The sequence below is a fragment of the Oncorhynchus mykiss genome, chromosome 2 (genome assembly GCF_057628025.1).
Source record: "Oncorhynchus mykiss isolate SJ-2025 chromosome 2, ASM5762802v1, whole genome shotgun sequence".
In the NCBI taxonomy this organism is placed as follows: domain Eukaryota; kingdom Metazoa; phylum Chordata; class Actinopteri; order Salmoniformes; family Salmonidae; genus Oncorhynchus; species Oncorhynchus mykiss.
The window spans coordinates 91,598,970-91,625,101 of NC_143023.1; the positions used below are offsets into that span (position 1 = coordinate 91,598,970).

The 26,132-nt window shown below is 42.6% G+C and overlaps 1 long non-coding RNA gene across 1 annotated transcript; it reads right to left on the bottom strand.

Moving 5' to 3' along the window:
- Positions 1 to 2,672: 2,672 nt before the first annotated feature.
- Positions 2,673 to 18,922, bottom strand: LOC110499699 (uncharacterized). The gene is made up of 3 exons (XR_002469996.3): positions 18,591 to 18,922; positions 4,350 to 4,428; positions 2,673 to 2,989 (listed from the first exon to the last, which is right to left on the bottom strand). It is a non-coding gene; the product is annotated as an uncharacterized LOC110499699 (long non-coding RNA).
- Between the last annotated feature and the right edge of the window lie 7,210 nt (positions 18,923 to 26,132).

Consider the following 26,132-nt stretch of genomic DNA (forward strand, 5'->3'; position numbering starts at 1 on the left):
ACTTGCCTAGGTAAAGGTAAAAAAAATTAAAAAATAAACCTGACTCAGTTACACCAGCTCTGTCAGGAGGAATGGGCCAACATTCACCCAACTTATTGTGGGAAGCTTGTGGAAAGCTACCTGAAACGTTTGACCCAAGTTAAACAATTTATAGACAGTGCTACCAAATACTCATTGAGTGTTTGTAAACTTCTGACCCACTGTGAATGTGATGAAAGAAATAAAAGCTGAAATAAATAATTCTCTCTAATATTATTCTGACATTTCACATTCTTAAAATAAACTGGTGATCCTAACTGACCTAACACAGGGAATTTTTACTAGGATTAAATGTCAGGAATTGTGAAAAACTGAGTTTAAATGTATTTGGCTGAGGTGTATCTAAACTTCAGATTTCAACTTTACATTTGAAAAGTGGTGATATGTTGAAAACTACCGAACTGACAGTAATCATCTGAACGCAAACCCACTTGATGGAAAAATAATCAGATGCAAAGTGCTCCACTATTGCCAGTTTTATTGTTTCCCAAGTCCCTGTGTGACAGTGTTCTCTGTTACTGTGTGGGGTGTGAAGTTAGAACTACTGAAGACCGGAGTTGTGACGGCCTCTAGATCCCCTCCTTTGATCAGAAGCTAAAGCCAGTGGTGATGGATACCTGTGCTGTGTGCTGTGATGAAGCTAGCTGAGCAACAGCAGAGCTAACATTCATGCACTTCCTCTGATTGTAGAGCTGCACTTTGAAGACCCAAGTCTGATTGTGAGATTAATATGATTTGGTGCTAATTTCCTGAGAGTCCCTCGCCATGCCGTTGTATCCCACCACCTCTGCCTGAGCCTCCAACCCGCCCGCAACCCCCTTGTCTTTGAGATTCATGTTGTCGTGGCAACTAGATTCGTGTTCATCTGGTGTTGGCAGTTGTACTACAGCGTCAGGGTTTGAAAAAAACCTGAGAAATCCCTTCAGGGGAAGGCGGCAATCAGATCTTATCAACTCAACAGTCAGTAGTTGCCATCTGAAATGTCAAATTAAATCAAATCAAATTGTATTGGTCACATATACATGGTTAGCAGATGTTATTGCGAGTGTAGCAAAATGCTTGTGCTTCTAGTTCCAACAGTGCAGCAATATCTAACAAGTAATATCTAACAATTCCAAAACAAAAACCTAATACACACACATCTAAGTAAATTAATGGAATAAGAATGTATAAATATATGGATGAGCAATGTCAGAGCGGCATAGGGTAAGGTGCAATAGATAGTATAGAATACAGTATATACATATGAGATGAGTAATGCAAGATATGTAAACATAGTTAAAGTGGCATTATTAAAGTGACGAGTGTTCCATTATTAAAGTGGCCAATGATTTCAAGTCTGTATATAGGCAGCAGCCTCTCTGTGCTAGTGACGGCTGTTTAACAGTCTGAGGCCTTGAGAGAGAAGCTGTTTTTCAGTCTCTCGGTCCCAGCTTTGATGCACCTGTACTGACCTCGTCTTCTGGATGATAATGGGGTGAAGAGGCAGTAGCTCAGGTGGTTTTTGTCCTTGATGATCTTTTTGTCCTTCCTGTGACATTGGGTGCTGTAGGTGTCCTGGAGGGCAGGTAGTTTGCCCCTGAGGATGCATTGTGCAGACCGCACCACCCTCTGCAGGCGGTGCAGTTGTCGTACCAGGCGGTGATACAGCCCGACAGGATGCTCTCAATTGTGCATCTGTAAAAGTGTGTGAGGGTTTTAGGTGACAAGCCCAATTTCTGTCTGTCTGTGTGGGTGGACCATTTCAGTTTGTCAGTGATATGTATGCAGAGGAACTTAAAACTTTTCACCTTCTCCACTGCTGTTTCCTGAAGTCCACGATCATCTACTTTGTTTTGTTGATGTTGAGTGAGAGGCTATTTTCCTGACACCACACTCCGAGAGCCCCCACCTCCTCCCTGTAGGCTATCTCTTCATTGTTGGTAATCAAGCCTACCACTGTTGTGTCGTCTGCAAACTTGATGTTTGAGTTGGAGGCTTGCATGGCCATGCAGTCATAGGTGAACAGGGAGTACATGAGGGGGCTAAGTACACACCCTTGTGGGGCCTCTTGTTCTTTTGTATTTAGTGTTCAGTTAATTAAAGGAAATATCAACATGTACCACGCTGCGCTTTGGTCTACTCCTTCTTCCTCAGACGAACATCGTTACATCCGTAAACACACCAGATGTCATACATAAACTCAAAAAGCTACAGTACACTCAGGTGCTATGTAGAACATAGGTTCTACAAAACAGGTGCTATGTAGAATGTAGGAGAACCCTTTGAAGAACCCTTTTGGGTTCCATGTAGAACCCTTTTTACGGTGGGTTCTACATGGAACCCAAACGTTCTAGCTGGAACCAAAAAGGGGTCTCCTATGGGGACAGCCAAATAACCCATGTGGCTCAGTTCATAGAGCATGTTACTTGCCACACCAGGGTTTTGGGTTTAATTCCCACGGTGGACCAGTATGAATAAATATAAAAATGTATGTAGTCACAATGGATAAAAGCGTCTGCTAAATGACAACAAAATAAACCTGTACATGGTAGTAGTCTGACAAGTGTTAGTGTAGACGTCAAATTGTATTCAAACTTGAAGTGTCTTTCAAATGTTGACTTGCTAGTGAAGACTTTATAATGAGGACAGCATTGACATTTGAAAGGATTTTTTATTTATTTTTTAACAATCCAAAAATGTTGGAAAAGACTTAACACTGGATTGGACTCTCTACTCTGCATGAACAGTGGTCATTGGCAGGGCAGTAGATAGTGACGTTACCATGTAGAGGTCAGTGCATTCCTTTTGTAGAGGTCGTGATAGTCCGTTGTTTCGCATGGTAGTTTAGGGTCTTTTTCCACTGTGCTCCACTTTGTGCTCCGAAGGGGAGTGGTTTCCTGTGCCGTCTACAGTTGATGTTTCCTGTCAGAACTTAGCAGTGAACTTCTGGGGCAGCAGTACGGTGGCCCTGAGGGACAAAGTAGGTTTTAGTTATAGTTGTATGGGAGAGATATGAACTTTACACTGTGAATAAGTTCACAATGTAAATGTTAAATGTACTTAGAAAATACACAATTTAACTTCAGTGACCTTACATGGAGACTTACAAGAAACACAGGACATGAATATGAAGTGTTGAAATCTGTGCACTTTGTTATTGCTGGGAACGTGAAAAACGAGTAGTACTTCTAGTCATTAAACATGATTCATTTAAATTCAAAAGACATTTACAACGCATTGATTGGCGAGTTATGACCTGGGAACGTTGCCACTGAAACTCAATTAGCTTGACAATACATTTAAAGTTTATTACGTTTCTACTTGTGCCAACTGAGATCTTTGCTGAGTTACATGTTTGAAACATACAATAAATCAATCATGCTGTAAATGTCCCCGTTCCATGCCACCTTCCATGAATGCAAATTTCATTGTTATGAAAGTGTTCTGTAGCCCTCAAGAAAGCCTGATTCTTATAGTTAACTTCTTATAGTTAACTTCTTATAGTATAGTTAACTATAATAATATAGTTAACTTCTTATAGTTAACTTCCTCAGGAAGTTGTGCTTCCTGAGGTGTTGTCAGGGTTGGCTCTGGCTGATGGCATGTCTGCGTTAGGGCTGTAGGAGAAACAGGAAGTGTAGGAAGTGCAGTTTTCTCGCATGGAAAGTGCTCACTGCTCACAATGGTTTCTAGATGTATGTATCTGGGAGGAGGAGGATTTCAATAATATACTTTATCTTTTGAAATAAGTAACCTTGTTAAGCCTCCCACCCACTCTCCTGACGTATCAGGGTGGACATGCTCTGTCGCACTATATAGAAGATTAATCAGACATATGGAAAATATACAGGAGTTGCCCCTTCTGTCTCTGAGTCATTTGATCATATTAGATTCTGTCTCCTGCCACAGAACTCTCCAAGCCAAGGCATATGATTTCACGGAGGTGTACAAAACATTAAGCACACCATCCTAAGGTTGACTTGCACCCGCTCCTTTTGCCATCAGAACAGCCTTAATTCATTGGGGCATGGACTCTACAAGATGTCAAAAGCATTCCACAGGATGCTGGCCCATGTTGACTCTGACGCTTCCCACAGTTATGTCAAGTAGGCTGGATGTCCTTTGGGTGGTGGACCGTTTTTGATACACACAGGAAACTATTGAGTGAGAAAAACCCAGTAGCATTGCAGTTCTTTACACAAACCATTGCGCCTGCCTTGCACCTACTACCATACCCCGTTCAAAGGCACTTAAATCTTGTCATGACCATTCAGCCTAAAAATATATTTTTAGAAAGCTGAAACAGAGTGAAATAAAATGTGTGAAACCTCCTGGATCATGTCCGCTAGCTCTCCACAGGCTCTGGTTGGGGCCCTCTGCCCTGATTGCATATGAACACTTCATAACCTGTGGAGAGAAGAAAAAAAAGAAGTAAAACTGCAACATTTTGTCTCAGCCTCATTGCCAAATGTGTAGAATAGCACGGCATTAGCTAAACAACTGAAAATGTTTTTTTCTGCCCCATGGTAATATGTGTAGAATTGCAGGAAATTTGCTTTAAAACAGCAACATATTCTCTCAACCTCATTGTAAAATGTGTAGAATAGTGTTAGATTAGCTATACAACTGCTATGTTTATCTATGCACCATGGCAAAATGAGTTGGATTGTAGGAAGTTAGCTGTTTTATCAAAAAATAAATCACCTTGTGGGGGGACCCAGCCAAACTGCAGTACACCACTGATCATGTCATTTTCTCTTGATGTTTATGCTTTATCTAAGGTCTAGTATCCACTTAGCAGTGGCATTAACAAAGGACTTTAGACTACTTTTAACAATGAACTGTTTTGTGTGGAAAATTTGTATTTTTAAAGCCAGTCCTCTGTGCACCTCAAGTTATTCCCTCGTTCTGATCAGATTTAAACCAATCACATGCTGTAGGCCTCCAACTCCCAAGACTATTGCCTAACACTCCTGTATTTCCTTTGACAACCAATCACTCTCAATAATCATCCCCTTCCTCTGTGTGTGGGAAGATTTCAAATGACAAAGACAGGCTGAATCAGAAAGGATTGATAGGAAGTCTTGATGGATTTGACCAACTGAGGTTTGTGGTAATGTACATCACAGTACATTTCGAAGAAGGTATGCAATAATGATCTTGATGACAGTGGAGTATACATTCTTTTTATGGTTATGATTCAACATTTTGGCCCCCACACATAAAGATGTAGGATCTTAATTTGATCACTCTTTTGTTGCTGAGAATTTTCTTGCATAGCAGGAATTGCAAACGTGTATTATATTTCAGTTTTAAAAAGGCTTCTAAAGTTTGTAATTTCAATATATCACCCCCTACAAAAATGTCCATTAATTATAATCCACATAATAATTTGCATTTCCTGTTGCTGTACGATTATTATCCTTCTGTAGAAAACTGACTGAAATTAAGATCCGACATCTGTACTGATCTGTCTTTCATTCAAACTGTTATAGAGACAGAGAACAAAATCATTTTGTAGTGAAGGAAATGTACGCCTTTGTGTTAAATCTCTCATTTTATGACCACCTATTTTAGTCAGGCATTTCCTGAGACAAAGGTTGAGAATTAGCTAAACTGAACACAATGAGAAAGGCATTATTTCAAAAGGAGATAGTGGGAAAAAAAGCCAAGGCAAATAACTGGAAAATTCCACTGAAAGATGTTCTGGACGCAGTGTAGATTATGTTAGGGCTGCAATAGACGTCACTAACGACATAATTAATGCAACTAAACCCCAGGTTCCCATTAGCCTGTCTGTCACATTTAGTCTCTCTATGGAGGGAGGGAAAGAAATATGTGGTAAACTTCACCACTCACATTTTAATGACCTCACTGTCTGTGTACATCCTCCATGTGACTTCATTTAAGAACTCCTGGTGCTAAATCCCTTTCACATTCTTTTTAAGAACTCCTACGGACAGTAAACAAACCAATATGGGGTGTAGTTATGAACTGTGATTAAGAAGAAGAACACTGTGGATTATCCACTGAATCCATAGTGAATAGTCATTACTTGACTGTCTTACTTTCTATTGACGTCCTGAGAGGTGATGCGCCAAATTAGTCAAGATCTCAATGAAAGTTCACAGCAAGTTAACTTCGCAGGTGTGGTAGAATTAGATGTGTGTGTTGTCTTAGAAGTGTTTAATCCTTTTGTACAGTTCACTGACAGGTAAAATCACAGCCGTTAACAAGTCTAGTCACAAGTCTGTTGTCATGTGTATGACCTTGTAAAGTAGTATTGACGATTGCTGTTGAATTAAAAGATCCGGAAGCCAGGAGAAACCCAACTACAATAGACGAAGCCCACTGTCCAGTAGACGAAGCCCACCCAGGACATAAGAAATTAAACAGACTTCTGATGGGAAGACTCCTGACAGCTCTTTAATATCCCAGAGATGTTGCAGACTACAATATTCGAGCTGTCTCGCATTATGAGAATTTGAGACAATAAAAGGGTTGCGTTCCAAGCCTACTATCTAAAAAAAAATATATGTATTATTATTAGACAATATGTTTAAAACACAACCTTTTTTCTTGTCCTAAAATCTCATAAAACCCCAAAATGGGTATGTCATCCAGACACAGTACATAATTAGGGGTCAGGGTAGCCATCTTTATTGAGGCTTTAAGAAATAGACCTCCAAGACTGGAAAGCTTCGTCATTGTTTGGGATATGTAATCATAGTCATACAATAGTCATACCATAGGCATACCATAGTCATATCATAGTCATATGATAGTCATATCATAGTCATACTATAGTCATACCATTGTCATCATACCATAGTCATATCATAGTCATATGATAGTCATATCATAGTCATACTATGGTCATACCATAGTTATCATACCATAGTCATATCATAGTCATATGATAGTCATATCATAGTCATACTATAGTCATACCATAGTCATCATACCATAGTCATATCATAGTCATATGATAGTCATATCATAGTCATACTATAGTCATACCATAGTCATCATACCATAGTCATATCATAGTCATATGATAGTCATATCATAGTCATACTATAGTCATACCATAGTCATCATACCATAGTCATATCATAGTCATATGATAGTCATATCATAGTCATACTATGGTCATACCATAGTCATCATACCATAGTCATATCATAGTCATATGATAGTCATATCATAGTCATACTATAGTCATACCATAGTCATCATACCATAGTCATATCATAGTCATATGATAGTCATATCATAGTCATACTATAGTCATACCATAGTCATCATACCATAGTCATATCATAGTCATATGATAGTCATATCATAGTCATACCATAGTCATATCATAAGTATTACTTTGGGAAAAAATTTATTCCATCTGTTTTCCCTGGTGTGTAATAATAACTGCCTATCATTTGTTTCTCCTCTGCTGTCTTTGGCTGGAGTGGAGTGGAGCTTGACGTCTTTCTGCTGTGGGATATGATGACATCAGGACAGAAGTAGGGAACTAACACCTGTGGATCTACGCAGGGAGAAGGAGGCGGAGATGATGGGGTCATAACCCCTCCCCCATGTGGGAGCAGTGTAATGGGACAGAGAGGGGTTTACACATCTGGACCGGAACAGTTGGAATATTACAGCACACATATGCAGATGTACTGTACAGATACACATGTATAGATCAATAATATGTGTGTGTATATGCATGTACTGATGTTATGCTTATCCTCCTGAGACTCAGCAATTCATTTGTTTTGGTCAATATCTCTAAGGCCAAACATGCCACTGTGTTAGGTCCTGTTGTACCTTTGAGAGGACATTCTGGGCTTTTCGATGATATCACGTGTTCTTTCTGTTTTCTGATTCTTCAAATTGTCTGTGTCATTTTGTAATCATATTTTTTTGTGAGTTTGATATTAAAATAGTTTCTAATAGGTAAATACCTAATGAATAGTTGACTGAGTTTTCAGAGCAGTGTATAAGAGCTTGCTAATAAATGTCCTCCTGGACATCACTATGCACTAATTATGTTTTTTATCTACTCTCTCTATGTTTTCTTATTTACAATCAAGTCCTAATGGCCACTACATTGCACATACAAAAAAAAAAAAGAAATACGTATTTTTTCACGTTTCTTTCTTTGTAGCATGTTCTTTTCACCCTAAACACATATCTATATTTACAACAAAAAAATTGCTGGGTCTCAAGAGGCTACATATGATATACATGTACATGTATAGTACAAGGCAAAAACCCGCACGTACACACCCTCCATAATCAGAGGAAGCTGGGTTGGATGGTGGCAGCTTTGATTTGAACAGGAAACTCCCTCTATTGTTCTTCCCCAGTAACCCACACCCTATCTGGTTTCAGAAATGTACAGTGGTTTACCCAACATCAGGCCTCCTGGCATGTATTGCTCCTCGACTATGGGCACATGTTGCTATGGGTTTCTCTTAAAATCAAATAAAATTGTATTTGTCACATGCGCCGAATACAACCGGAGTGGACTTTACCGTGATATGCTTACTTACGAGTACTTTCCAAACCATGCAGTGTTAAAAGACATTTAGCAAAAAAAAATACAAAGTAGTAAAACAATAAATTACAATGACAAGGCTAATATACAAGGTGTACCGGTACCGAGTATGAGGTAGTTGAGGTAATATGTACATGCAAGTGTTTGTCCTCTTAGAAAAAAATGTTGCCTGTGTTCAGGTTGTGAAACGCCTGTCGTGGTTTAAACATCTCTTTGAATTTGGAAATCAGACATGAGTGTTGTTTCTGCTACTGAATAACAGGGATTGCCGTTAATTAGCAGTTAGTTGCTTTCTATCATGAAAACGAAGCAGGCTAACGCTAGAAGTGCTAGCCCACCGGTGTTCTTATCCACGGATGGGCACAAATGCGTTAGGTGTGAGATGATTTCCACACAATCTTAAAATGAGGATAAGGCGGAACTGAACAATGGACAGGGATTTGTCTGGCCTAAATGGACCACCATCAAGCACTTAGATCCTTTGTCTGCTGCCCTAAATGGACCACCATCAAGCACTTAGATCCTTTGTCTGCTGCCCTATATGGACCACCATCAAGCAGCTTAGATCCTCCAGCTGCGAGAAAAGGATAACCTGCTTTCTAAATACACCAACATTGCTGTAGCCCAGGCAAACCAAATCTCAGCAATAAATGCCTCCTATAGCAAACCTGTCGATGAGTCGGGCGGCATTGATCTGTCCCAATCCAGACAGATGTTAAGCTCAACTCCGTGGCCGATGGGAGACTGGACACTTACAAGGCGTAGGAGATCGGGAAGGCAGACTGGCCACCCTTAATCTATCCGAGAAGATCGGATCCAGCTATCAAACAGCTCTGGCCTGCTTGAGATGGACCTACCAACCCCTGGAGTCAGCACAGATCCTGGGAGCAGGCACACTCCTCCACAGCCACCACAGTTCAGCAGGTCGGTAACTCAAGACTGAAGGGTCTCAGGCCATCTTCCACCTTCCTCTGGTTTCCAACGCCATCTGCTGTTGCTGGTGCAAAGAGTCAGGCTAGCCTGGATGAAAGCCTCCATTCCCCTGCCTGAGGCAGTCCTATCCTGCTCCACATCTTCCTTCCCCATCGGATTCCACCACAACCACCATCATTGCGGGCAGTTCGATGGTGAGAGATTTTGGCTTGCCTACGACTGACCAAGGTTGTCCATGACATCAACCCCCTCCAACCCACAGTTGGGGTTGACTCCAATATTGACACCATCGTCACTCACATAGATTTATTTATTTATTTTATTTTTTAAATTTTACCCCCCTTTTTCTCCCCAATTTCGTGGTATCCAATCGTTAGTAGCTACTATTTTGTCTCATCACTACAACTCCCGTACAGGCTTGGGAGAGACGAAGGTTGAAAGTCATGCGACCACTCCGAAACACTCCATTTTGTATGATACTGTATGTTACATTTGGTATAGTTACTTAAGACAGATGGTTACTTAACGCAAAAACGAAAGTAGGTTGAGAACCAAAGGATGAGCATTTGACAACATTAGCATTTTAGCTAACTAGCAACTTTTAAACTACTTACTACTTTTTAGCTACTTTGCAACTACCAGTCAAGCCCGGCTGATTTGTAAGGGTCCAGATTGTCTAGCCCGGCTGATTTGTAGGGGTCCAGATTTTGCAGCTCTTTCAGAACATCAGCTATCTGGATTTTGGTGAAGGAGAAATGGGGGAGGTTTGGGCAAGTTGCTGTGGGAGGGTGCAGGGCTGTTGACCGGGGTAGGGATAGCCAGGTGGAAAGCATGGCCTTTTTTGAGTGTATGAACAATACACCATCACCTATTCTGTCTACCTGTTGTGATGATTTAGTTGATAACTTGAATAGCAAATTAAGGGCAACCATTGATGCCATAGCTCCAGTACGGTTGAAAAAGGTCACCCGGGCCTCCCAGGTGGCGCAATGGTTAAGGGCGCTGTACTGCAGTGCCAGCTGTGCCATCAGAGTCCCTGGGTTCGCGCCCAGGCTCTGTCGTAACCGGCCGCGACCGGGAGGTCCGTGGGGCGACGCACAATTGGCCTATCGTCGTACGGGTTAGGGAGGGATTGGTTGGTAGGGATCTCCTTGTCTCATCGCGCACCAGCGACTCCTGTGGCGGGCCAGGCGCAGTGCGCGCTAGCCAAGGTTGCCAGGTGCACGGTGTAGCCTCCGACACATTGGTGCGGCTGGCTTCCGGGTTGGATGCGCGCTATGTATCGGAGGACGCGTGACATTCAGCCTTCGTCTCTCCCGAGCCCGTATGGGAGTTGTAGCAATGAGACAAGATAGTAGCTACTACAACAATTGGATACCACAAAATTGGGGAGAAAAAAGGGGTAAATTCAAAAAAAAAAAAAAAAAGGTCACATCCAAACAGAGAGCCCCTTGGATGAGTGAAGAAACAAATCAATTAAAGAGACATTGCAGAAAGGCAGAGCGGAAGTGGAGAAACTCAAAGTTGCAGGTCCATTATGATATTCTGAGAAAATAACAATTATCACTAATAATCAGAATAATTCAAGAGTGCTCTTCCAGACCACTGATGGCCTGATAAATCCTACCCCCGCAACCCTTTGTGAACTTTCCTCCACATCTAAATGTGATGAGCTTGCGGCATATTTCAGAGATAAGATAACAAACATTGGGCTGGGTATCAGTCAAGCAAGACCTGATGATATGTGCCGTAGCCTACTACGCAAACGCACTAAGGAGTTATTTTCCCTGGTTGACACAGACATGCTCAAGAAAGTCATATCACAACTTAGGCCTTCTACCTGCCTTCTTGAACCTATCCCCACTACCTTCTTCAAACAGTTTTTAACTGCATATCTGAAGAAGTGCAAGCTATTGTTAATCATTCACTTTCCCCACTTCACTAAAAACTGCTATGGTGAAACCTCTTTTGAAGGAAAGTAATCTAGATTCTTCAACTCTTAGCAATTCTCGGCCAATCTGCAACCTTCCATTCTTAAGCAAAATTCTGGAGGAATTGGTTTTCAAACAGCAAAATTATTTTTTAAGTGTCAACTGTATTTAAAAAAAAATACAATCTGAATTTCGTGCCCACCACAGCACAGAGACAGAGCCTTAGTTAAAGTGATAAATTATCTGACAACACATACAGTACCAACACATACAGTACCTTCGGAAAGTATTTTTCAACATTTTGTCACTTTACAGCCTTATTATAAAATGTATTAAATAAAAAAATTGTCACTCTGACAGAGCTCCAGAGTTTCTCTGTGGAGATGGGAGAAACTTCCAGAAGGACAACCATCTCTGCAGCATTCCACCAATCAGGCCTTTATGGTAGAGTGGCCAGACAGAAGCCACTCAGTAAAAAGCACATGACAGCCCACTTGGAGTTTGTCAAAAGGCACCTAAAGACTCTCAGACCATGAGAAACAAGATTCTCTGGTCTGATGAAACCAAGATTTAATTTTTGGCCTGAATGCCAGGCGTCACGTCTTCCCTATGGTGAAGCATGGCAGTGGCAGCATCATGCTGTGGGGATGTTTTTCAGCTGCAGGGACTGGGAGACTAGCCAAGGTCGAGGGAAAAATGAACGGAGCAAAGTACAGAGAGATCTTTGTTGAAAAACTGCTCCAGAGTGCTCAGAACCTCAGACTGGGGTGAAGGTTCACCATCCAACAGGACAACAACCCTAACCCTCAGAAACAAGTCTCTGAGTGGCTCAGCCAGAGCCTGTACTTGAACCCGATTGAACATCTCTGGGGAGACCTGAAAATAGTTGTGCAGCAACCCTCCCCATGCAACCTAACAGAGCTTGAGAGGCAGAGAAGATTGGGAGAAACTGCCCAAATACAGGCGTGCCAAGTTGTAGTGTCATACCCAAAAAGACTATGCTATAATTGCTGCCAAAGATTAAAGGGTCTGAATACTTATGTAAATGTACTATTTCATTTTTTTGTTTGTGAAAAATAAGCAACAATTTCTAAAAACCTATTTTTGCTTTGTCATTAAGGGGTATTATGTGTAGATTGATGAGGGAAAAATCTATTTGTGACTTGTTTCGGGAAACTATGCGCATGTCGCGGGTAACCTTCACCTTACAGGAGATAGTGACCCGTTTTTTTCCACCTGTGTTTTATGGGATATTGTTTTGAGTTATTATTCCAGCGAACATGAAAGCTTTGCTTTTCCTTAGCGTGCTTTTTTAGTCTTTCAGTTTTTATTGTTATTCTTTTGTTTTTTATCCTCTTATGTTTGTAGTAAATATTCCTGTTTTTATTTTCATTGTTTTTTATTAGTTTTTCCTGTGAAGCACATTGCATTGCATTCCTGTCTGAAATGTGCTATATAAATAAAGTTTGATTTGATTCTCTTCACATAGCATGGCAGGGAAGATTCATTAGCAAGTACAACACATCCAATAGGTATCCAATAGATACAGAGCTATGCAAAATTGATTTGCGTGCCAACACAGACTTCTGGTTTGTTTACACCACTTTACCTTACTCTTTCCCTCAGCTGACTTCCTTCAATTACATTACCAAACTCTTCCTCCCACTCTAACTAAATCTACACCTGGCCCAATCCCAACCCTTTGCTTCATCCAAAGGTGGGATGCACGTTGGCAACAATATGACTCATCAATTGCAGAATGCAAGACATTATCTTCACCGTATACTGTTCAGGTTCCAATACAAGCGAAGGAAACATCAATTTAAAAAGGCAAAAATAAACTAAACCAAACCAAACCCAATCCACCCGAGCCCCCCATACTGTGCACTCTGTAAACCCACTTTGATGATAGTTGTGTCTAGAGCACGCTCTGTTCCTAATCTCCTCTACTCTGAAGAGTCTCTGGTGTCTGGTTCAAGACCGTGGAGCCTAGGGGTGAAATGGGAGGTCTTGTTTTGACACTGTGGGAAGGCTGACTTTGTTCTTACTTATCTCCCTTTTCATTAGAAGTCAACCCCCATACTGCTACAGCTATTATTGCTTCTGCTGCTACTACTGCTACTACTACTACTGATTCTACTGCTGCTACTACTACTGTTGCTACTGCTACTACTACTGCTGCTACTACTACTACTGCTGCTACTACTACTGCTACTACTAGTACTGTTAAAACTGCTAATTAAATTGTTGCTAGTGGTTGTACTAAAGTATCCTCTAAGTTAATCCTTCACAAGCTGATTTTGTTTCCATTGTGAACCTAGCCAGTCAATATACAGTGGCTGGCGAAAGTATTCTCCCCCCTTGGCATTATTCCTATTTTGTTGCCTTATAACCTGTAATTAAAATAGATTTTTTGGGGGGGCTTGTATCATTTGATTTACACAACATGCCAACATGATGATGCAAAATTTGTTTTATTGTGAAACAAACAAGAAATAAGACCAAAAAAAATCTAACTTGAGCGTGCATAATAATTCAACCCCCCAAAGTCAATACTTAGTAGAGCCACATTTTGCAGCAATTACAGCTGCAAGTCTCTTGGGGTATGTCTCTATAAGCTTGGAACATCTAGCCACTGGGATTTTTGACCATTCTTCAAGGCAAAACTAATCGAGCTCCTTCAAGTTGGATGGGTTCCACTGGTGTACAGCAATCTTTAAGTCATACCACAGATTCTCAATTGGATTGAGGTCTGGGCTTTAACTAGGCCATTCCAAGACATTTAAATGTTTCCCCTTAAACCACTCGAGTGCTGCTTTATCAGTATGCTTAGGGTCATTGTCCTGCTGGAAGGTGAACTTCCGTCCCTGTCTCAAATCTCTGGAAGACTGAAACAGGTTTCCCTCAAGAATTTCCCTGTGTTTAGCAACATCCATCATTCCTTCAATTCTGACCAGTTTCCCAGTCCCTGCCGATCAAAAACATCCTCCAAAGCATGATGCTGCCACCACCATGCTTCACTGTGGGGATGGTGTTCTCGGGGTGATGGGAGTTGTTGGATTTGCGCCAGAAATAGCATTTTCCTTAACAGCCAGAGTACCTTCTCCCATATGTTTTTGAAGTCTCCCACATGCTTTTTGGCGAACACCAAACATGTTTGCTTATTTTTTCCTTTAAGCAATGGCTTTTTTCTTGCCACTCTTCCATAAAGCCCAGCTCTGTGGAGTGTACGGCTTGTCCTACGGAAAAATACTCCAATCTCCGCTGTGGAGCTTTGCAGCTCCTCCAGGGTTATCAAATCAAATCAAATCAAATGTATTTATATAGCCCTTCGTACATCAGCTGATATCTCAAAGTGCTGTACAGAAACCCAGCCTAAAACCCCAAACAGCAAGCAATGCAGGTGTAGAAGCACGGTGGCTAGGAAAAACTCCCTAGAAAGGCCAAAACCTAGGAAGAAACCTAGAGAGGAACCAGGCTATGTGGGGTGGCCAGTCCTCTTCTGGCTGTGCCGGGTGGAGATTATAACAGAACATGGCCAAGATGTTCAAATGTTCATAAATGACCAGCATGGTCGAATAATAATAAGGCAGAACAGTTGAAACTGGAGCAGCAGCACTGCCAGGTGGACTGGGGACAGCAAGGAGTCATCATGTCAGGTAGTCCTGAGGCATGGTCCTAGGGCTTAGGTCCTCCGAGAGAGAGAAAGAGAGAAAGAGAGAATTAGAGAGAGCACACTTAAATTCACACAGGACACCGAATAGGACAGGAGAAGTAAACCAGATATAACAAACTGACCCTAGCCCCCCGACACATAAACTACTGCAGCATAAATACTGGAAGCTGAGACAGGAGGGGTCAGGAGACACTGTGGCCCCATCCGAGGACACCCCCGGACAGGGCCAAAGAGGGATATAACCCCACCCACTTTGCCAAAGCACAGCCCCCACACCACTAGAGGGATATCTTCAACCACCAACTTACCATCCTGAGACAAGGCTGAGTATAGCCCACAAAGATCTCCGCCACGGCACAACCCAAGGGGGGCGCCAACCCAGACAGGATGACCACATCAGTGAATCAACCCACTCAGGTGACGCACCCCCTCCAGGGACGGTATGAGAGAGCCCCAGTAAGCCAGTGACTCAGCCCCTGTAATAGGGTTAGAGGCAGAGAATCCCAGTGGAAAGAGGGGAACCGGCCAGGCAGAGACAGCAAGGGCGGTTCGTTGCTCCAGAGCCTTTCCGTTCCCCTTCCCACTCCTGGGCCAGACCACATGCACAAGAAATGAGTCTTCAGTAAGGACTTAAAGGTTGGACCGAGTTTGCGTCTCTGACATGGGTAGGCAGACCGTTCCATAAAAATGGAGCTCTATAGGAGAAAGCCCTGCCTCCAGCTGTTTGCTTAGAAATTTTAGGGACAATTAGGAGGCCTGTGTCTTGTGACCGTAGCGTACGTGTAAGTATGTACGGCAGGACCAAATCAGAGAGATAGGTAGGAGCAAGCCCATGTAATGCTTTGTAGGTTATCTTTGGTCTCTTTGGTGCCTCTCTGATTAATGCCCTCCTTGCCTGGTCCATGAGTTTTGGTGGGCAGCCCTCTCTTGGCAGGTTTGTTTTGGTGCCATATTCATTCCATTTTTAAATAATGGATTTAATGGCGCTCCGTGGGATGTTCAAAGTTTCTGATATTTTTTGTACTTCTGTACTTCTCCACAACTTTGTCCCTGACCTGTTTGGAGAGCTCCTTGGTCTTCATGGTGCCACTTGTGTAACAGTACAAATTTAGACCGTCCCTCGCCCATACCCGGGCGCGAACCAGGGACCTTCTGCACACATCAACAGTCACCCTCGAAGCATCGTTACCCATCGCTCCACAAAAGCCGCGGCCCTTGCAGAGCAAGGGGAACTACTACTTCAAGGTCTCAGAGCAAGTGACGTCACTGATTGAAACGCTATTTAGCGCCCACGCTAACTAAGCTAGCCGTTTCACATCCGTTACACTTGCTTGGTGGTTCCCCTTGCTTAGTGGTGTTGGAGACTCCGGGGCCTTTCAGAACAAAAATACTGAGATCATGTGACAGATCATGTGGCACTTAGATTGCACACAGGTGGACATTATGTGACTTCTGAAGGTAATTGGTTGCACCAGATCGTATTTAGGGGCTTCATAGCAAAAGGGGTGAATGCATATGCACGCACCACTTTTCCATTTTTTTTTTTTTTTTTTTAAACATGTTATTTTTTTTTATTTCAATTCACCAATTTGGAAAATGTTGTGCATGTCCATTACATGAAATCAAAATCCATTTAAATTACAGGTTGTAATGCAACAAAATAGGAAAAATGCACCTGTAGCTAGCTAGCTAGTAGTAGTAGCGTATTGCTTCTACTGCTGCTTTTCCTGCTGCTACTACTACTGCTTATGCTACTGCTTCTACTACTGCTGCTGCTACTACTACTTCTGCTGCTACTACTACTGCTGCTACTATTAGTGTTACTGCTGCTACTACAACTACTGCTGCTGCTACTACTGCTCATTAAATTGTTGCTAGTAGTTGTACTAAATTATCCTCTAATTTCACAAGTTGCTTTTGTTTACATTGTGAACCTAGCTAACTTCTTGCTGCTACTGCTACTGCTACTACTACTGCTACTGCTGCTGCTGCTATTACTACTGCTGCTGCTACTGCTACTTCTGCTGCTGCTGCTAATACTACTGCTACCCTTATGAAAAAAGATTGCTGTCAGAGTGCAGTATAACTGCAGTACACTCTAGTATAACTGTAATTAGAATGCAGTATAACTGCAGGAGGCTGCAAATACTGCGTCCTAAATAACACATTTTTTTACTGCATTAATTTAGCAGTTTAACTACAGTTACAGTGTAGTATAACTGCAGTTCAACCCAAGTAAACTGCAGTTATTCTGCAATCACTGCGTCCACAATAACTGCAGTTACTGCACTTTTACTGCTGTTTCAAAATTGCTATCTTTTTTTGTAAGGATACTACAACTGCTACTGCTTCTACTTCTGCTTATGCTGCTACTGCTGACTACACTACAGTGTCTGTGTGAAACTGTGAAAGACATTTACATAAAGTCACTCACTGTCTTTTCCAAAATAAATATTTTCAAAGATTTGTATCCATTAGCATTTTAGAAGCAGTCACTGAAATGGAATGTTAGCATACTAGGAGTCATGGATGACAGAGTCCATTTAAAGTGTGCTCTCGTGAGAATTTGTAAAGTTATGATGTGCAGTAGGCTATTTAGCCTGCTTTCTATAACTTAACCTCATGCTTTACAATGGCCATGGCTTGGATCGTCTGTCTCGTTGGTTTGTCTTCTTCTTTTTTCCCCAGATGACTTTCAATACAGGAAGAGTAGCTGCTGCTTTCGCAACAACTAATGGGTATCCAAACATAATACCCCAAAAAACAAACAAATAAATACACTGTGGCAAGATAAGAAACACTGTTTTCCTGATCCCTCCTATACTGTATCTGAATCCAAGGCCATCCATGTGATTTGCTGTGCGAAGCCGAAGATTACATTTCAGCCCCAGGCTTTGGAGTGGCCAGCCACATGTCTTGGGAGAATGAAAATTGACTTAGTGGGGAATGGTCTAACAAGTACTCCAGACCGGTTTTCATTGTAATCCTTTTGAATGGCGGTAAGAGGTCAGAAACCGTAGAGCACATGAAAAGAGGGGAGTATCAGCTTAAGGCTACACGCAGCAGGCATGTGGATCCAACACAAACCCAAACCTCTCACACACTGAATGTAACTAGAGTGAATATCCTATTGATTTTCACAGTTGTTTCTAATGCACATTTGTTTCTAATGGTTTTTAAAACAAAACAAAATTGTTTTTATTTACCAGACATATCGAGCATTAAAACACCTACACGTTGCAACTAGCTCCTTTTTTTCAGGGGTTTTGTGCTGTCCACTTTATGTTAGAAGTAATAAAAACACTACTCTGTGTGTGCTTTACCCCTCTCTGAATTCTTCAATCAAAGTCAATCAACGAGAGGGATCATCAGGTTCAGGATTAAACATCTGTACTGAACACCACTTAGAAAACCATCTTCCCACTAAAATGTCCTTTCATGCATGAACCAAACATTGCTTTGCACTTACCTAACATAGAACGTGATTTCCCACCCACATTAGATGACTGCCAGATCCCTTTTTAAATTGCTTATGCGCCCCAAGCAAAGTTTGTTTGTTGACAGCTACAACAGCTACCACTGTAATGTGAAAGCCTGATGCAATGTGTCTTTATAACGCACGACTGGCATGCTAAAGTGGTATCCAGGAGCTTATTACTTCCATCTTATTAGTGAACCCAGAAAGCGCATGTAGTTCCTTTAGACCGGGTAAATTCATCTCAAGCAGTGGGATTAGTTAGCTCAGTGTTAAGGTGGTGACAAAACTGTTTTGTTCACTTACTATATTTACCTCCTTCTTCCTCTCTTTTAGAATTGAGGAAGTCTAAGCCAAGAAGCGTAAAATAGAAATTGAAATTGTGCTGTGGAACATGAGCTGAATGGCTTCACAGAATGCGCTGTACAGTACAAGTATGTTGATGATATCAGTGGGGGAGTAGTTAACTCCAAACCAAACAGACACAGCTGGCATACATGTCTGGACGTATTTTAAGGTGTATTCATCAGCCTGTGGGGAGTTGAATTTAATGTCTCTCATTTAGAACTAATGACTGAGACCTTTAACTACACAAAGCATTGATTGAGTTACTGCTGTTGTCTCGTTGTCTGTTCTACCAAGAGTGCTGCTATCTGAATCAATAGTGCAGCTTTACAATCTGTATGGCTGAAGTTCTGGAAGGAGTGCACATACCTGCACAACGTTATGGTTTTGATCCTCCTACACTCCCAGTAGGTATCCTATTAAATGTTGGTTTGAAGGTTGTGTAAAACATTCTCACATGGGGCACCATTTGTGCTTCTTGATGCATCAAAAGTTTAAACACATTTTTTGAAAGACAGCAGCATGCAACCTTAGACCCTTCCTATGTTCCTGCAATCCTATTTTTCTAATTGAAAACCATTGAGTTGACTGCGTTGTTTTACAAATACATTTTCCCAGTTTGGAAGCACTCTGTTTGATCACCCCATTAGGTTTCCAGACCATTACACTCAAATCATACATCGACATCAAAGTTGCATTCATTCAGCTAAATGTAAAAGCGTATTATCCACACACAAGCCAAAACATCTCCAATGCCCAGTTTCCTTGCTGCTCTTATAGGTTTAAACAAACAACACAAATATTCAAAGGGGAAAATACACAGATATATATTATATATCAGTCTACAGATATATACTAATCTAGCGATCAGGCAGAATATTTGTCATATTTTGGTCTGATAAACAAAATTATAGTATAACAATAAGTGAAATGTTTTATCTCACTGTAGTTTTACAGTCAAAGTCACAGCAATGAGCAGCAATCAGTGCATGCATCCTTATTGAACGGTATCTCTCTAGACCTGTCCTTATATGAGTACATTTGTTTGGGGGACAGAGTTAGAGCAGATGGTGTCTCTATGATTTAATCAGTCGGCTTTGGATGCGATCCTCTCGATGCTCCCAGTTCCTCTTTGATTTAATGAGCACTAAATGTGAGTGACTACCAGCAATAGTACCCTACTACCAGCCAATCAATAAGCACTGTCACCTGTGAGAAATAACACTGATCAACATTCTGACTAGTAAACTTAAACCATTTGTTTTCTAGTTCAGTGACAGATAATGGCTATGCATGATTGCACATCTCTATGAATTAGAATGGAGGACATTTTAGGGGATGAATCACTTTTGTTGTGGGATGCGGTAAGCGAATGTAGGAAGTGAGCTGATAAAACGTGGAGATGTGGAGAGCAAGACTGTTGTGGGTATAAAAACAAATAGGTTAGATGAAAAACAAAGAACCTAATTAGATGTAGGATGTATGATCTTAATTTGATCACGCACAGCAGGAAATGCAAACTCGTAGTGCACAGGTGTCAAACTCATTCCACAGAATGCCGATTGGCTGTGGGTTTTCGCTCCTCCCTTGTACTTGATTGATTAATTAAGTTCACTAATTAGTAACAAAAAAAACTGCAGACCCTAGGCCCTCCATGGAATGAGTTTTGCACCTGTTGTAGTCTTTTCATGGTTTAAAAAAGCTTCTGAAGTTTGTAATTTACATAAAAAAATGTCAGACTTGATTTGCCCTAACTAAAAATTTATCAACCCCTACAAAAATGCCTATTCATTAATTCTACAGTATAATCCACACATGAATTCAAACTTCCTGTTGCTGCAGGATTATTTTCCTTGTTTTACCTGGAACCAAAAAGGGTTCTCCTGTGGCAGGGGGGTCAAACTCATTCCATGGAGGGCCAAGTGTCTGTCTCCTTTCAAATAAGACCTAGACAACCAGATGAGGGGAGTTCTTAACTAATTAGTGATCTTAATTTATCAATCAAGTACAAGCGAGGAGCGAAAACCTGCAGTCACTCTGCCCTCCATGGAATGAGTTTGACGCATGTCTTATGGGGACAGACGAATAACCCTTTTTTCTAAAAGTGTATGATTACAATATTTTAGTTTATGTATGTAGACATTAGCCATTTTGTATGCCATTTTTTTTACCCAATATAGCTTATGACAGGTTCTTAATTTCACTGAACATTTACAGTTTTTCTCACACGTGCCTTGCTTTGTAATTGTGGGCCTTTTATATCACAAGAGGTCATACTGTAGGGTTTGAATCTTTAGGTAATGCTGTTATTGGGATAAGACATATAGAGAGCTACTTGTATAAATGACTCTGTCTGTCTGTGACATGTAACATGATGACACAGTAAAAGATCATCACCGGTACAATGGCCACCATTAAATATGAGGATAGTGCGTCATGTCATCACCACCAGTAGTTGGTCCGCCTCTAACCCCCCTTGTAACCCCTCCATGGCAACAATGGTGTCCGTGACAACCTCTCACTGGGATTCAGGTGTATAATCATCCACTTGCAGAGGTCCTGAGGGCAATAGAGCACAATCACTGGAGGCAGATGGATGACCTTGTCAAGATTTTCTAAATGAGCCTACCAAGGCGCAGCGTGCATTGAGTTCAAATCAAATCAAATTTTATTTGTCACATACACCTGGTTAGCAGATGTTAATGCGAGTGTAGCGAAATGCTTGTGCTTCTAGTTCCGACAATGCAGTAATAACCAACAAGTAATCTAACTAACAATACCAAAACTACTGTCTTATACACAGTGTAAGGGGATAAAGAATATGTACATAAGGATATATGAATGAGTGATGGTACAGAGCAGCATAGGCAGGATACAGTAGATGGTATCGAGTACAGTATATACATGAGGTGAGTATGTAAACAAAGTGGCATAGTTAAAGTGGCTAGTGATACATGTATTACATAAGGATGCAGTCGATGATATAGAGTACAGTATATACGTATGCATATGAGATGAATAATGTAGGGTAAGTAACATTATATAAGGTAGCATTGTTTAAAGTGGCTAGTGATATATTTACATCATTTCCCATCAATTCCCATTATTAAAGCGGCTGGAGTTGAGTCAATGTCAGTGTCAGTGTGTTGGCAGCAGCCACTCAAAGTTAGTGGTGGCTGTTTAACAGTCTGATGGCCTTGAGATAGAAGCTGTTTTTCAGTCTCTCAGTTCCACATCTTTTTAATAAAACGTGAAACTAGAAACAAAACAAAACTTACAAAGAACGTGAAGACGTAGTGCCCAAACACACTAACACAAACACTATCCCACAAAATACAGGTGGGAAAAAGGCTACCTAAATATGATCCCCAATTAGAGGGAGTTAGAGGCCAGCTGCCTCTAATTGGGAGCCATACAACTCACCAACATAGACATACAAAGACTAGAACACCCCCCTAGTCACGCTCTGACCTAAAAACCATAGAGAACCAAGGGCTCTCTATGGTCAGGGCGTGACAGAACCCCCCCAAAGATGCGAACTCCGGCCGCAAAACCTGAAAACAAATGGGGAGGGTAGGGGGGGTGCCTAGTGTCGGTGGCGGCTCTGGTGAGGGTCGTAGCCCCCGCCCAGACCCCGGATCCGGCCATGGCGCCGGGCTGAACGCCGTGCCTGTACTGGGCACCGGCACAGAGGAAGGCTCCTGCCACGGAGCGGGACTGGACGCCGTGCCTGGACTGGGAACCGGCGCAGAAGAAGGCTCCTGCCATGGAGCGGGACTGGACACCGTGCCTGGACTGGGAACCGGCGCAGAAGAAGGCTCCTGCCATGGAGCGGGACTGGACACCGTGCCTGGACTGGACATCGGCGCAGACGAAAGCTCCAGCCATGGAGCGCGACTGGACACCGTGCCTGGACTGGGAATCGGCGCAGAGGAAGGCTCCTGCCCTGGGGCAGGACTGGACACCTTGCCTGGAAGCTCCAGACCATTGACCGTCGCTGGAGGTTCCGGATCGTTGACCGTTGTTGGAGGTTCCAGACTCTTGACCATCATAGGAGGTTCCGGACTCTTGACCATCGTAGGAGGTTCCGGACTGTGGACCATCATAGGCTCTGGACTGTGAATGCGCACTGGAGGCCTAGTGCGTGGAGCCTGTACAGGTGGCACCGGACTGGTGACACGCACTCGCCCTGGTGACACTCAGGGCGAGTGCGGGGAGCTGGCACAGGACATACCGGACTGGGGAGGCGCACTGGAGGCCTGATGCGTGGAGCCGGCACAGGTGGCTCCGGACTGGTGACAGGCACTTCAGGGCGAGTGCAGGGAGCTGGCACAAGACGTACCGGACTGGGGAGGCGCACTGGAAGCCTGATGCGTGGAGCCGGCACAGGTTTCACCGGACTTGCACAACATCTCTCTCATCTCTCTCTCTCCCAACTTCTCCATTGTCTCCCTGACGGTCTCTGGCTCTTTAGGGAACCAGCACAGGACATACCAGGCTGGGGAGGCGCACTGGAGATCTGGTGCGTGGAGCTGGCACAGATGGCACCGGACTGATAACCCGATCTTCAGCCCGCCTGCGCTGCAGCCTATTCTTTGCCAACATCATTCTCCAATTCCTCTCTTCACACTGCTCCATCGACTCCCAGGCGGGCTCTGACTCTCTTCTTGGGTCGACCGACCACTTCTCTATCGCCTCCCTGATGGTCTCTGGCTCTTGCCTCGGCTCAACCCTTGTGCCCCCCCCAAAAAAGGGGTTGTCCTTGGGCTTTCTGTGTCCGTGAACCCTGGCGTCGTCGCTGTCCTCCATTATTACCTGCCGCCAAGGAAGGGTTTCGCCTACACCCATCACTTCTTCGCAAATCCAAAACTCCTTTCCCATTTGGGCATGCTGCTTGGCCCTGGTTTGGTGGGATATTCTGTAACGATCTTCAAAATGAGCTGACCAAGGTGCAGCGTGCATTGAGTTCCACATCTTTTTAATACAAAGTTAAACTAGAAACAAAACAACAAAACGTACAAAGACCGTGAAGACGTAGTGCCCAAACACACTAACACAAACACTATCCCACAAAACACAGGTGGGAGAAAGGCTACCTAAATATGATCCCCAATTAGAGGCAACGATTACCAGCTGCCTCTAATTTGGAACCATACATCTCACCAACATAGACATACAATGACTAGAACACCCCCCTACTCACACTCTGACCTAAACACCATAGAGAACCAATGGCTCTCTATGGTCAGGGCGTGACAGACCTGGCTTTCACTGTGACGAGAGTGATGGACTCATGGATGACTTTTCACCATACAGTGGGTGGTTATATAGAATCACACAAAGAAAGAACGGTTGCTGTGCTGAACCATCTGAAGGTATCAACAACCAGACAAAGAACCGTTAAAGTTAGAGATAGATAGAAACATTAAAGACAGAAGCTTCAATTTAGTTTAGTGTATTGGTAACTCAGCATTAAGACATATTGAATAAATCTGATATAAGACCTTGGAATAAACAACCACAGCGTCCCGGACATACTTTCAACCTCCTCGTGGACATACTATCAACCTCCTTGTGAACATACTAACAACCTCCTTGTGGACATACTATCAACCTCCTCGTGAACATACTAACAACATCCTCGTGGACATACTATCAACCCCCTCGTGGACATACTATCAACCTCCTCGTGGACATACTATCAACCTCCTTGTGGACATATAATCAACCTCCTCGTGGACATACTATCAACCTCCTTGTGAACATACTAACAACCTCCTTGTGGACATACTATCAACCTCCTCGTGAACATACTAACAACCTCCTTGTGGACATATAATCAACCTCCTCGTGGACATACTAACAACCTCCTCGTGGACATACTATCAACCTCCTCGTGGACATACTATCAACCCCCTTGTGGACATACTAACAACCTCCTTGTGGACATATAATCAACCTCCTCGTGGACATACTAACAACCTCCTCGTGGACATACTATCAACCTCCTCGTGAACATACTAACAACCTCCTTCTGGACATACTATCAACACCCTCGTGGACATACTATCAACCTCCTCGTGAACATACTAACAACCTCCTTCTGGACATACTATCAACACCCTCGTGGACATACTATCAACCTCCTCGTGAACATACTAACAACCTCCTTCTGGACATACTATCAACACCCTCGTGGACATACTATCAACCTCCTCGTGAACATGCTAACAACCTCCTCGTAGACATACTATCAACACCCTCGTGGACATACTATCAACCTCCTCGTGAACATGCTAACAACCTCCTCGTAGACATACTAACAACCTCCTCGTAGACATACTATCAACCTCCTCGTGAACATGCTAACAACCTCCTCGTAGACATACTAACAACCACAGCGTTCCGGACATACTAACAACCTCCTCGGGAACATACTAACAACCTCCTCGTGAACATGCTAACAACCTCCTCGTAGACATACTAACAACCTCCTCGTGAACATGCTAACAACCTCCTCATAGACATACTAACAACCTCCTCGTAGACATACTAACAACCTCCTCGTAGACATACTATCAACCTCCTCGTAGACATACTATCAACCTCCTCGTAGACATACTATCAACCTCCTCGTAGACATACTAACAACCTCCTCGTAGACATACTATCAACCTCCTCGTAGACATACTTTCAACCTCCTCGTGAACATACTAACAACCTCATCGTAGACATACTAACAACCTCCTCGTAGACATACTAACAACCTCCTCGTGGACATACTAACAACCTCCTCGTAGACATACTATCAACCTCCTCGTAGACATACTAACAACCTCCTCGTAGACATACTAACAACCTCCTCGTGGACATACTAACAACCTCCTCGTAGACATACTATCAACCTCCTTGTGGACATACTATCAACCTCCTCGTGGACATACTATCAACCCCCTCGTGGACATACTATCAACCTCCTTGTGGACATACTATCAACCTCCTCGTGGACATACTAACAACCTCCTCGTAGACATACTAACAACCTCCTCGTAGACATACTATCAACCCCCTCGTGGACATACTATCAACCTCCTTGTGGACATACTATCAACTTCCTCGTAGACATACTAACAACCCCCTCATGGACATACTAACAACCTCCTCGGGAACATACTAACAACCTCCTCGTGG